General features: G+C 28.3%; 2 long non-coding RNA genes across 5 annotated transcripts in view; one reads left to right on the forward strand and one right to left on the reverse strand.

The window, feature by feature from the left end:
• LOC119689590 overlaps positions 1–4006 on the reverse strand; it is an 11037-nt gene extending 7031 nt beyond the window's left edge. The window contains exons 1-3 of the long non-coding RNA XR_005253462.1: positions 3942–4006; positions 2859–3558; positions 2522–2792 (exon numbers count right to left, since the gene is read on the reverse strand). This is a non-coding gene — a long non-coding RNA (uncharacterized LOC119689590). The remainder of the gene's footprint in view (positions 1–2521; positions 2793–2858; positions 3559–3941) is intronic.
• A 1886-nt stretch (positions 4007–5892) lies between these two features.
• LOC119661952 lies at positions 5893–11169 on the forward strand. 4 transcript variants are annotated; one of them, XR_005250645.1, is made up of 10 exons: positions 6510–6627; positions 7616–8241; positions 8305–8428; positions 8487–8542; positions 8594–8781; positions 8894–9018; positions 9092–9728; positions 9788–9987; positions 10887–11074; positions 11150–11169. It is a non-coding gene; the product is annotated as an uncharacterized LOC119661952 (long non-coding RNA). The 4 variants fall into 4 exon arrangements; XR_005250644.1 differs by lacking the exon at positions 6510–6627 and adding an exon at positions 5893–6082 and having other exon boundaries at positions 8305–8542; XR_005250643.1 differs by having other exon boundaries at positions 8305–8542.
• Positions 11170–11448: the final 279 nt, after the last annotated feature.

Genomic DNA, 11448 nt, shown 5'->3' on the forward strand with positions numbered 1-11448 from the left:
GCATATTGCATACTTAAGCTTGTTAGCTTGATATGGCAGAGATTCACTAGCAAAACTGTGTTGCATGTGTCAATTGAGGCTTGGCTTCGGCAAAGCCGCCTTAAAATTGTGGCAGTGGCACGCAATCACATGAATATGAAAATTGTAAAAAAAATTTTATTTTCTTCAATTCAATTATTATGGAGGTACATAAAAGGAGAGGTAGAGGAAAAGAATCAAATCACTAATTGACACCTAAATCACTAACTTTGATTATTATATATATATAATAAATTCAATAGTGCGGATATTACAGATACACATATACAGTCAAATTTCTATAACCCGAAGTCCAATTTTGCAAAGAAAAGGTTCGGCTTATGGAGACTTCGAGTTAGAGAATTTTTTATTTTTGTTTTAAAGAAACTAGAATTGTATTTTAAGATACATATTTATTTATTTATTTATTTAAAATCAAATACAGCACTGAATTTATAGTGAAGTAAAATGATTAGAAATTAGTGTTTGAGATTTTATTTTTTTTCTTATTTTCAGTAAAAAAAGATTCCAATTTATTTCATGCCTTATAGTGATCATCAGTTGGAGTATCATTTGTTTGTAAATAAAAGTTCAGAATTTTGAATGAGTCTTCTACTTTATTCTTAGAAGGCTTATGAACAATTTCATCCACCGAACCCTCATCATTACTTTTCGTTCCACTTAGAATCGAGTGCATAATAAAATGCCCATATTTCCCATATTCCTATCGGCTCGGAGAAAATTTTTGTTCGAGTTATAGAGAAATTCGATTTATAGAAGTTCGAGTAATGGAAGCAGAATTGTATGTAATTAGTTCTCTAAAAAGTTGATGCGTTGTTTTTGGTTCGAGTTATGGAAGTTTGATTGTATATAAAAAGTACTTTTCACAGCACAAAGTACACCCACTTCCTTTGTGCAGCTGATGTACCTTCAAAAACAAAAATATCTTTACAAAAATTCGTGAACATAATTGACTAAAGAAATAAAGTCAGCAGACATAGTCAGACATGTTCTCATTATGCACAATTTATTAAATTTAACCTTTTTGATTTCTAAAATTAAAAAATAATACTAAATTTCTCAGATTTCTCAATAAGCGGAATATTTACCATCACACACCCGTGTGTATGCATACATACAAATATCACCATTAAAACTACAACAAAATATATTATTTATAATGTGCTTGGACATAATAAATCAATTTCCCCTCAATAAAAACCATTTTTATAACACTTCTTGAACAGTTTAGGCAATCATTAGAATTAAAATGTTTAATTTTTTTGAAACAATTAAAAATAATTAAACTAAATACATATAAAAATTTTCTACATGCCCAACTTCCTACAGAAATGTTTTTTTACACACACACTCACATAACTAAGCACAATTTATATATAGAAAATATAAATCTGCGAATTCCACCAAACGTAAACACAAGCGAAAATTAATCCTCAAAAGTTAATTCAGTGTGTCTAAAGCCGATAGCATTAATAAATTAATTATTACGAGGCTAAGAATAGCAAACATGCTCATATATTATCCTAGTTGCTTAGGCGTGGGGGTGTCTGATCATTGAACTCCTGTTTTGCCAAATCAGAAACTAATTCCGGAACATTCGCAGATAATGGTACCTGAAAAAGTTCCACCTGAAAAAGTGGATGGACTTTTATTCACACATAGCTACAAATCATTTACTTAATATTTGCTTAAAACATGACATTTTAGCTATTATTTCATGTTATTCTATATGAATGCTTGATTGCGGAAAAGAGCGGATGAATTATGTCTCAATTTAATTGGAAATTAAATTCATTAATATAAGCTTACTTGGAATGGTGTTTTGCATGAACATTATTATGTGATAGACTTAGCTAATTTTTACCATGTGCTAACTTAAACCACCTTAATTCACAAATAGTCTATGTGCAAAGTTTTTACGGATTGTCTTCCAGTTGATAGACAATTACTACTATACGTATTTTAATTATAACCGAAAGATGTCCATATCTCTTCGTCATATCATTCAGAGCAAGATTACATATGATTTTCATGGTTTTTAAAGCCTTAATCATTTCCATACCTAAAACTTACACTACATAGAAGTTTCAGGTTACACATATACATACTAAATGTATTTGATAATGACTTTTATAAATAATATAAATTAGAAAAACATAAATTTTCCTCAATTTGCATCATAAAACACATGTTCATTTGACAATTATATCAATATAAAGTTTAGACTATTTCCTTAATTTTCATTATTTTGTTATTCAATAAATATAAAATTGTTATTACGACCAATTATCGATAGGTTTTTTTAATTATTACTGGGCTTAATTAAATTAACGATCTATGCCCAATAATAATTAAAAAAAGTTTTTCTATATATTTAAAATAATACTATATAACATGGTTGAGTACTTTATATCTACAGTTTGTAGCTTAAATTAAGTTTAAAAAGTCATATAAGATACTTTTAATCTAATATCCAACTTACCCAACTCTAACTTATTTCTGTGGCCACTACAAATGAATATTGCACTTGCATTGGTCTCTATATGAAAAAGTAGTTACTCGTGTGCTAACATCCATATGCTAGTATGCTTCCAAATTGGTATTAAATGACAAAGTCTTGTAAAGTATCGCAGCTTTTCATTAGAGTTTCTTCATCCTCTTGAGCTATTCTTAACTATAGCGTTGAAATTTTTATGATAATCGTTATGGAATATGACAATCCTTACAATCGGATAGTGTTCCGTATTTCTGAACTGCTTATTGAGTTTGAATTATTTATAATATTACATTTAAAGGCTTTATATGGCTGTGTAACATACCTTCAGATGAATTAGATACATCGAAGAGAAGTACTGTTGCTTTCGGATTGCGCGAACCATGCTTAGAGTGGTGAACTCAATCATTAATAACTAATTTTCACCTCGAGGCAATCCCTCCCTTGATTGTATTATATATTGAAAATATCGACGCAATTGCCGGACTCCAAAATTTTTCAAAACTTTGTATATTTATGCAAATTAATAGATCAATTCAAATATTTGAACAATGGTTAGCATAACCTGAGCTTCGACATAAACACTCCAACGTTGCCTTTGAGATACTGTTTTCATTGGCTTACTGCAACGCTTTCTATTTTTTGACAATATTTCATCTTGACTGAATTAAAATTGCAGCTGAGATGGTCATGAAGTTCCCGTAGCTACAATATACATATAATACAATATATATATAACATAATTTTTTTATATTGTATGCCGTTTAATTTTTCTGGATCACTAATATCGTTGAATAAGTATGGCAACTGCCTTGTTTCTGTAATCAATCTGATATCAATATTATCCTTAAAACGACGTTATCGTTTACTGCAGTAGAGTACCACTATTACCAACACTAACTTCTTGTGTATATTGCCAAATTTGCTTTATTCATTTAGCTTTCATTTTATCAACAACCTCATGCCGAAATATGTTCCACCAATTGCTCTACACTATATATGATTACAATGACCAGTAAAATACACTGAAAAGTAGAATAAAGCATATTTGTTTTTTCTTGTGCAGTTTTTATGTCAAAATATTTCGATAAAACACAAGACGAGATAAGATAATGACAGAACCTTATATTAGATTTTAAGGAATAAAATGTACCTTGTTTAGATACAGATTTCTGCAAATACTAGAACTTCAAAAAAATTTATTGTTTTTATTTGCTATTTTTGGTCATCCTATTTAAATGTTATTAATTGCATAATATTAATTAATAGATTTCACATCACACATTTCATTTATTACAAATGTTATTTAAGCCATGATATTTTTATTTCATTATAATGCAGTATTAAGTTTTAATAAATTAATTTATTTTGAACATTTTATCACACTCTTAATTTTTTACACGCTTACCCAGTAGTTTTTTTTTACTTTCTTTTGGCATTGAACTTGATCCATATTTTACATTCTTCTTTGTGACGATGTTGCTTTGAATTACAACCGTAACCAAAGAACATTAAACTTTATAAGGTGTTCTTTAATCATAACGTAACTGGTCATTAAGATAATTTCAATCAACTTATATTTTATGGTATTTAAGAATCAATAATTATATTAAAAATAATCTACGTGTTAATTTATTATTTATTTGAAAAATAAATATGATTTATTTTGTTATCCATTTAACGCTATTTATTATAACGAATAATTAAATACATGATTATTTCTAATGTAAAACGAGTCAACTGACTGCTTATGGCACAACTATTTCAGTCTTAAGTTCGTTTGAAAAATTTCATCCACGTTTTTACAGCTGTTAATGATAAATATTTGACCGCTGAAGAATATATAATACTTATTTTATTTACTATATTTCGTTTAATACAAAATATAGAAAGAATTTTATAATATGAATACAGTGACAAAATCATCAACAAAGAATAATAAGAAAAAATTGTTTGAGTGTTGTTAATATTTTATTATCAATAAAATTGTTTAAAGTACTTTGATAATTAGAACTTAAAGTTTTTGGCACGGCACAGATGATGTTATTGTCTAAGATCTTGTCTGAGTAACCGATCTAATCTAAATGTTTTTTGCTGAAATAAAACTCTTCAGAAATAATAGTTGCTGCTTACAAGAATCATCTCAGCTCTTTATTTGGCACATATTTCATTTGGCACATATGTTCCAAACAGAATTAGAATCTGGAATAGATCAACTGCAAGTTCATTGTATTATTGTTACTTTCCTTTTCATAAGACAGCTTTCTGATCACAAAAGCACTACCAATTCCAAATAGTTACGGTATAGTGATCGATTTGTAATAAAAAAAACATTCTTACTGAAGTGTAAACCGGAAAAAAAAGCATTGAATTATTTTGTCAGTTCATTACATATATTCGAAATCATTGCGATATGTAAAAGACTATGTACTTGTAAAGTAATACTTGTGATCATTCACTTAAATTAATTTTTAATATATTATTATGTAAAACATATATTTCTACCACAAATATCAATGTCTACATTCAGATCATCTCTTTTGAAAACAGTTTTTTATGTCCTATGCATTCTCGGTAAATGCAACATCTGACAATCAATAGCACCTATCTGAATAAATTACTTAGAATATGATGCTTGAAGAACATGAAGTCAAGGGTATCCAATACATCACTCGCAGATACAACACTGTGTTTGAAAAGGTGTGGAAAAACTATAGATAGAGGAAGATGGAGTTAATAATCGCGAAATCACGTGACGTTGACAATATTGCGTTGTTTGTGTCAATAGCATGCAAATCGAAAACAGAACACTGCGTTAGGAAAGGGTGTAGATAACAAAGCGAATAGGGGGATTTAATATGAAACACGGTAAATAGACAATGTGATTTTGGTTATAAAAAATAATATATATTCTTTTATTTCGAGCGTAAATTTTTTATATATTTCTAAACGATTTCGGTGAATTCGCTTTTGGCTTCATCAGGAGGATTCCTTATGTTAAGAATATTAAAAAATTAAAATAATTTAAAAATATTAAAAACTAACATATAATAAATTAACGCTCCAAATATAAATTAATATTCTTAAAAAAATAAAATTGACTTAAAAATAATTTCAACGAACATCTCAAAAATTAAAAACAAAACTATACAATATATAGCTATATATATAACGTATTTATAAAATGGAAATATTTTTTCTCCACACCCCTTTAACCTTTTTACGCTTCCTTATAATATTGTAAATAAAGTTTGTCATATAGAGGGCGGTAGAAACGTTTATTTTTTCTTAGAGTTTCTTTATATCTTCAACTTCACCATTCGTTAGTTGAATTTTTTGCTTTTTGGAGTAGCCTGGGTTTTTTCCATAAAAATGTAAATTCTAGGAATAACAAAAAACAGAGCCAAAAACTAAAATAAAAAAATTTTTGTTCTCTTATAAGCCAACATTTGGATTGAATTGGATTGAAAACAAATCATTTTGGTACGGAATAAGCATTTCAACTGTAATAATTTCCTGGCAACTTTTCTTGAACTGTACTACCATCAGGTAAGGTACTTTTAATATAAAGCGAACCACTATTTTTATTAAGAATCGGTTAAGTTTTATCTGTAAGTTTTGTGTTCTAATTAATTGCAATCAAAATTTAATTGCAAAAATTTCTAAATAACTCAATATATTTTTGTTTATATTGTTTATTGCTTAATTTCACTGAATTTGTTGTTGTGTTTATTATAAGTTAAAATAAAGCAATAACAGATCTGGTAATCGGCCATCTTTAATTCGTTTATTTAACGTTGGCCGTTCATGTACAATAGGCGTGGAGGGAGTTAATAACGATATTCATTTCAGCTTTAACTTTACTTTGTCTGATAAGTTTGTTTTCCCAAGTAGCCTGATTTTTTTTTTTAATGTTAATCATATTTAGTAAAAATAAAATTAAAAAAATTACATTTCTAAACTAATACAACAATTTTTGGTGCCTAGTTATTAAAATTTGGATTGAATTCAAAATTCAATAATTTTGGGTATGGAATAAACATTAAAAACAAGCAAGTCCCTAGTAATTTTCTTTTGGCCTTTACTACCATCAGGTAAGAACTTTCAAATACAAAGTGAATCACCATTTCTATTAATAAACAATTTAATTTCACATATGCATATGTTTCGTGGTTTAATTAATTAATATTAGAGTATCATCACAAATAAAATTCAAAATCAAGAAAATCTTCTTACTCGTGTTATATGCTTTGCCCACGTAATGTTAAAAAGACCGTGAGGAGTGCTCCATGAAAATGTATGTCGTTGTTACCTTCTTGACTTATCGATGTCCGTTAGTTTGTTTATATGTCTACGAGTTAGTCTTGCTTAAGAAGGTTTTCACCTGAAATTTCTGGGAAATGGCACTGCCGCCCAACATTAACTGAGAGTATCATATGACTTCCGTATGAACTCAATAATCGAAATTTATTCTTAATTAAATTAAGGTGAAAATTTAATTAAGATGAATTTTATTTGGTTCAGTTCTATTTCCACCGTTTTTTTACTATAAACCCAATAGATCAATAAGCTATTATAATTAGTAATATCAGATTTTTTTTAATTAATTAATTTTGAATGTCTGAGTTCAGATTTTAACACTACAAATTTATATTTTATGTGAGTATTCAATGTTTAACATTTAAAATTTATTTAAAAACAATATTTTTAAAGATAGGCAAAAAACTCAACTAAAAGATATATAATTAGTTTAGGATATGCGCTTATAAGTGGCTTAGTCTATAGTGAACATATTGAATTTGTTATTTAATATATGTGCCAACGTGTCCTTTAGCCCCGTTGCTTTTTAGTGCAAAGCACATGGAATGTCTTTGCTCTCACCGTATTATTCAAATTTCATATCCTTGACTTTGTGGATTAACTTTAAGGACTGTTTTGCATATTATTAAGCAACATTATTAACCTCTACTTGTACTATTTCTATGCATTATATAGTATCGTTGCTCGCATGAATTTAAGATATATGTGATATATGTAATATATATATACAATATAAAATATAATTTTGACTTTAATTTTCAGAAATTATAAATTCAAACATTGGTTCCAAATATTGCATTCTCAAAATTATTCGAACTATAAGAAGGGAAGAAGATTTGATACTTAAATAAAACGAAAGCAGAGAAGGGAAAATAGAAATGGAGCATCTGGATGTACGTGAATTGTCCCAAGAGGATGCAGTAGGAATGTTTAATACTACAAATATAGGAAAAATTATGCCCCGAAATGTTCCTTTTGAAAGTCTTATTATAGTCGTAACGCATAGTGCAGAGCCGGAACTGAAAGAAGTGAACATTTACCAAAAGAGCAACACACCATATCCGCATTTCCTGGCGTCCTGTTCATGCAGACAGGTGGACGTTGAGTTGATGTACCACATACAAGACTTTAATGACATAAGTCTAGTATATAAACCAGTATACTGCGTCAGGGGTGAAATTATGCATGCGGCGATGCTGGAAAACTTCCAGCACCAATTTCAAACCTAAAATAAACGAGTTCTAAGGGTGGGCGGGCGAAGATCTACATATTACCATACAGGTGACCAGTCAAAGTAGATCAAAATAACATCTGACAAAATGGTAGAAGACTGGTACATTATCGCATTTGATATATTTAATCAATATATTAAGTGTGCCCACACCAAGGTACTTATTTTATTGTTATTATATTGTTGTGGCTGTTGTAATAATCAGGAATTCTTGTTTCAGAAGATAGACTGCTGGTCGGGGGTGTGTGGGGTGTGTGTGGTACATCAACTCAACGTTTATATTAGTAGAAAAAATGTGGTGGAAACTTATAATTTGGTATCGACATCTAACCGAGCTAATACGAGTGTATTTCATTATTATGATAAGATAATCATGATTAATTGAGTGTTTTATACTACTAGACTAATGAGATGTCTACGTAAAGATCCAGCATTGATAAAATTTACAACATTTCCTTGTAAGTTATTAGATTGCAATTTGTAAAATTTCTTATTTTAATATTTTATAGCATAGTCTACATTTTGAAAACGACAAACTATTGATTGGTGTAAAGTTTTGGAATGAGATGATTGTGCAAATAATTTTTAAGAAGACTATATATGCATAAATGGAAATTTATAGAAACGATGATTTTTAGATGCTCTTGTAATATGTATGATGATCTTCAAATTTGAGACTGAAATAGTTTTGTTTCAGGTAATAATCATTTTTAGAAAAATTTTTAATTATTGAGATTTAAATCACGTTATGAGGTTAAGTATCTATTTTGATTCAAACTGTTTAATTGAATTTTTCTTAACTACATTAGTGTACATCAGGTACTTTCTGAACTTCAGAGAATGTCCTGTGTTTCTTGCCGTAAATGTATGGAGGATTAGTTACTTGCGTGCTCAATTTTAATTCCTCTTCAAGTAATGGCATTTATCAAAAGACGTAATATATAAATTTTTTAGTTTAATATCTATTTTTGCTTTAGATGTTTAAATGTTTTTCCTTCTTATTTCAGAACATACAACATCTGTTAATTTGAAGTTGTTTAACTCGATTGATTTCTCTGGAAAATTTCACTTAAATAAAACTAAACGGAAACAATGATACATTTATGATCCCCGATACGAGTATGTAATGTTTTTAATAAGTGCGTGAAAACTTATCACTTGAAACTTGAGAGTAAATAACTGTATTTGTAAATGTACGATCATTCATCAATTCATCCATCTTCATCTAAGACTTCTAAATCAATTTTTAAGAATTTTGGAAAAGATAGCTGATCATATTACTGTAATGAACAAATAGAAGCTTGCATGGTTGTTCTGTGAGTTGTATTTTTGACAATTGATGTGTGGAAGATTAATTACATGCATGTTAAAGGATTTATCACCATGTGTATCTTAAAACGTTTTAATTTATTCAGCTTTATAACCATTTTCATTTCAAAACATTGGATATTTCATTATTGTATTAAAAAATCACCATCGATTAACTTAACCTTTATCTTACTGGATTGACTTCACTGACTTCCCTAGGAAATTTGAATGAAATGTAATCGATGATGCATAGATGATCTGTTATATACGGTGCTTACAATAAGTGTATGACTATTCATTATCTAAAAATATGATACTAAAATCATTGTATTTGAGGTAATGAGTATTATTTCGGTTCCAAGAGTTGAAATTTTCATTTATATTTCAAAAAAAAGGACTAGTTACCTTGACGTGGATCTTGTTTGGTAGCACGTATATACGAAATTGAAGAGTAATGGAAATAAAATATATAGTTGGTATATAGTTGCTCTATGGAATGGTTAAAAACAATACAACTAAGAAGTGCTTCATAGACATATAGTCCTTAATACTAACTAATAATAATAAAAGCTGGCGTGAATTGATTGGAGTTCAGGTAATGACAATTTACATTTGGTTAATGTATGACTTAAATTTTCATTAGAAGCTTTTCTTATCTTAAAAATTGAAAAATTCAAATTAAAGTGCTTTTGATAGATTGTTCCGTATCACTTTTTAAAATATTTTATCAATTAGAATGCTCAAAAATGGTCCCATATTTCGATCACAGCAATATATAGATACAAAAATTCATCCCGTTGTCTTTAAATATCATTTAATATTATTAAATAGTCAAACAGTCACACTTATATTCTACATTGACACTCTAATTTTATTCAGTTTTTTATATCTAATACCTTGGTTAAGGCTTAAATCATGATGCTATTTCATCTATGCCCGCAATAAGCTCGCCCAATTTAACTCATCAATCAATCAAAATAAAATCTTGAGACTTGTGAATAATTGATGGCATAGCGGCCTTAAGTGACCGACCCGATCATTTTGTGAATTTCTCTTTATATTTGACAGTAAACAGTTGCAAAATGCTACTAGTCAAAACATTTCTGATTTTAAGATCTGATCTTGTAGCCATCTTTTATTACATATGATAAAGTTGCTTCTTAAATATAGCATTAGCATTGGGAGTTGTTAAACTATATGAGTGTCACCGCGACCATTTCTGATTCCGTTGCATTATTCTATGAAATAATAATATATAGACAAAACATTTTTAATTATTTTGATGTGATTGACAAATCAGAATCCAGTTTACATCAATGAGGGCTGATCTGTATTATAACATACCATAGATAACTATAGACTAAACAGCTTTTATCATTTCCGGGTGGTTGAAACACCAAAATTACTTCAATGAGGGTCTGATTTGTACTATTTAGCCAGTACTTAAATTTTAATATTTTTATAATAAATTTTCCCTTTCTTGTTTTTTTGCAGACAAAACTACTTTCTTTATTTTGGAATATCGGAACCCGATTCACTTCAATGAGAGTATCGGAACCTGATACTTCAATGTGTATTATAAAGCAACAAACTGAAGTAATCTCCTTCTGTTACATGCAGTTTGAATATAATAAAAAATTAAATAGTTTCTATGAAATATTTTTTGGAATCAGTTTAAAATTGTAAGTTAATTAATTAATATAAAAAAATTCGAAATGTATTTTAATATTAAAATTTAATTTTTTCTTCTGATTTAGTTCGGCGACGGGACTAAACACAATAAAATTTTAACAGAAGAAAATCCAGGCTACAATTATAGTTTTTTTTTATTCCAAATTTGTAACAAATGTACAATTCCATAAGATATTTTTTTATTACAACAAATAGTATTTGCATATAGCAAAAGAAATTTTTACGTTTTTTAGTGATGAAATCTGTATTCATATCATATGTACATATATATTTATATATATGAATATAAATATATATTACAGAAGTACATACATATATACGTATATATTTCTTTACATTTTCTTTCAATCAAAAATCACTAAAC

Source organism: Teleopsis dalmanni, chromosome X (assembly GCF_002237135.1).
Source record: "Teleopsis dalmanni isolate 2A chromosome X, ASM223713v2, whole genome shotgun sequence".
Lineage (NCBI taxonomy): Eukaryota > Metazoa > Arthropoda > Insecta > Diptera > Diopsidae > Teleopsis > Teleopsis dalmanni.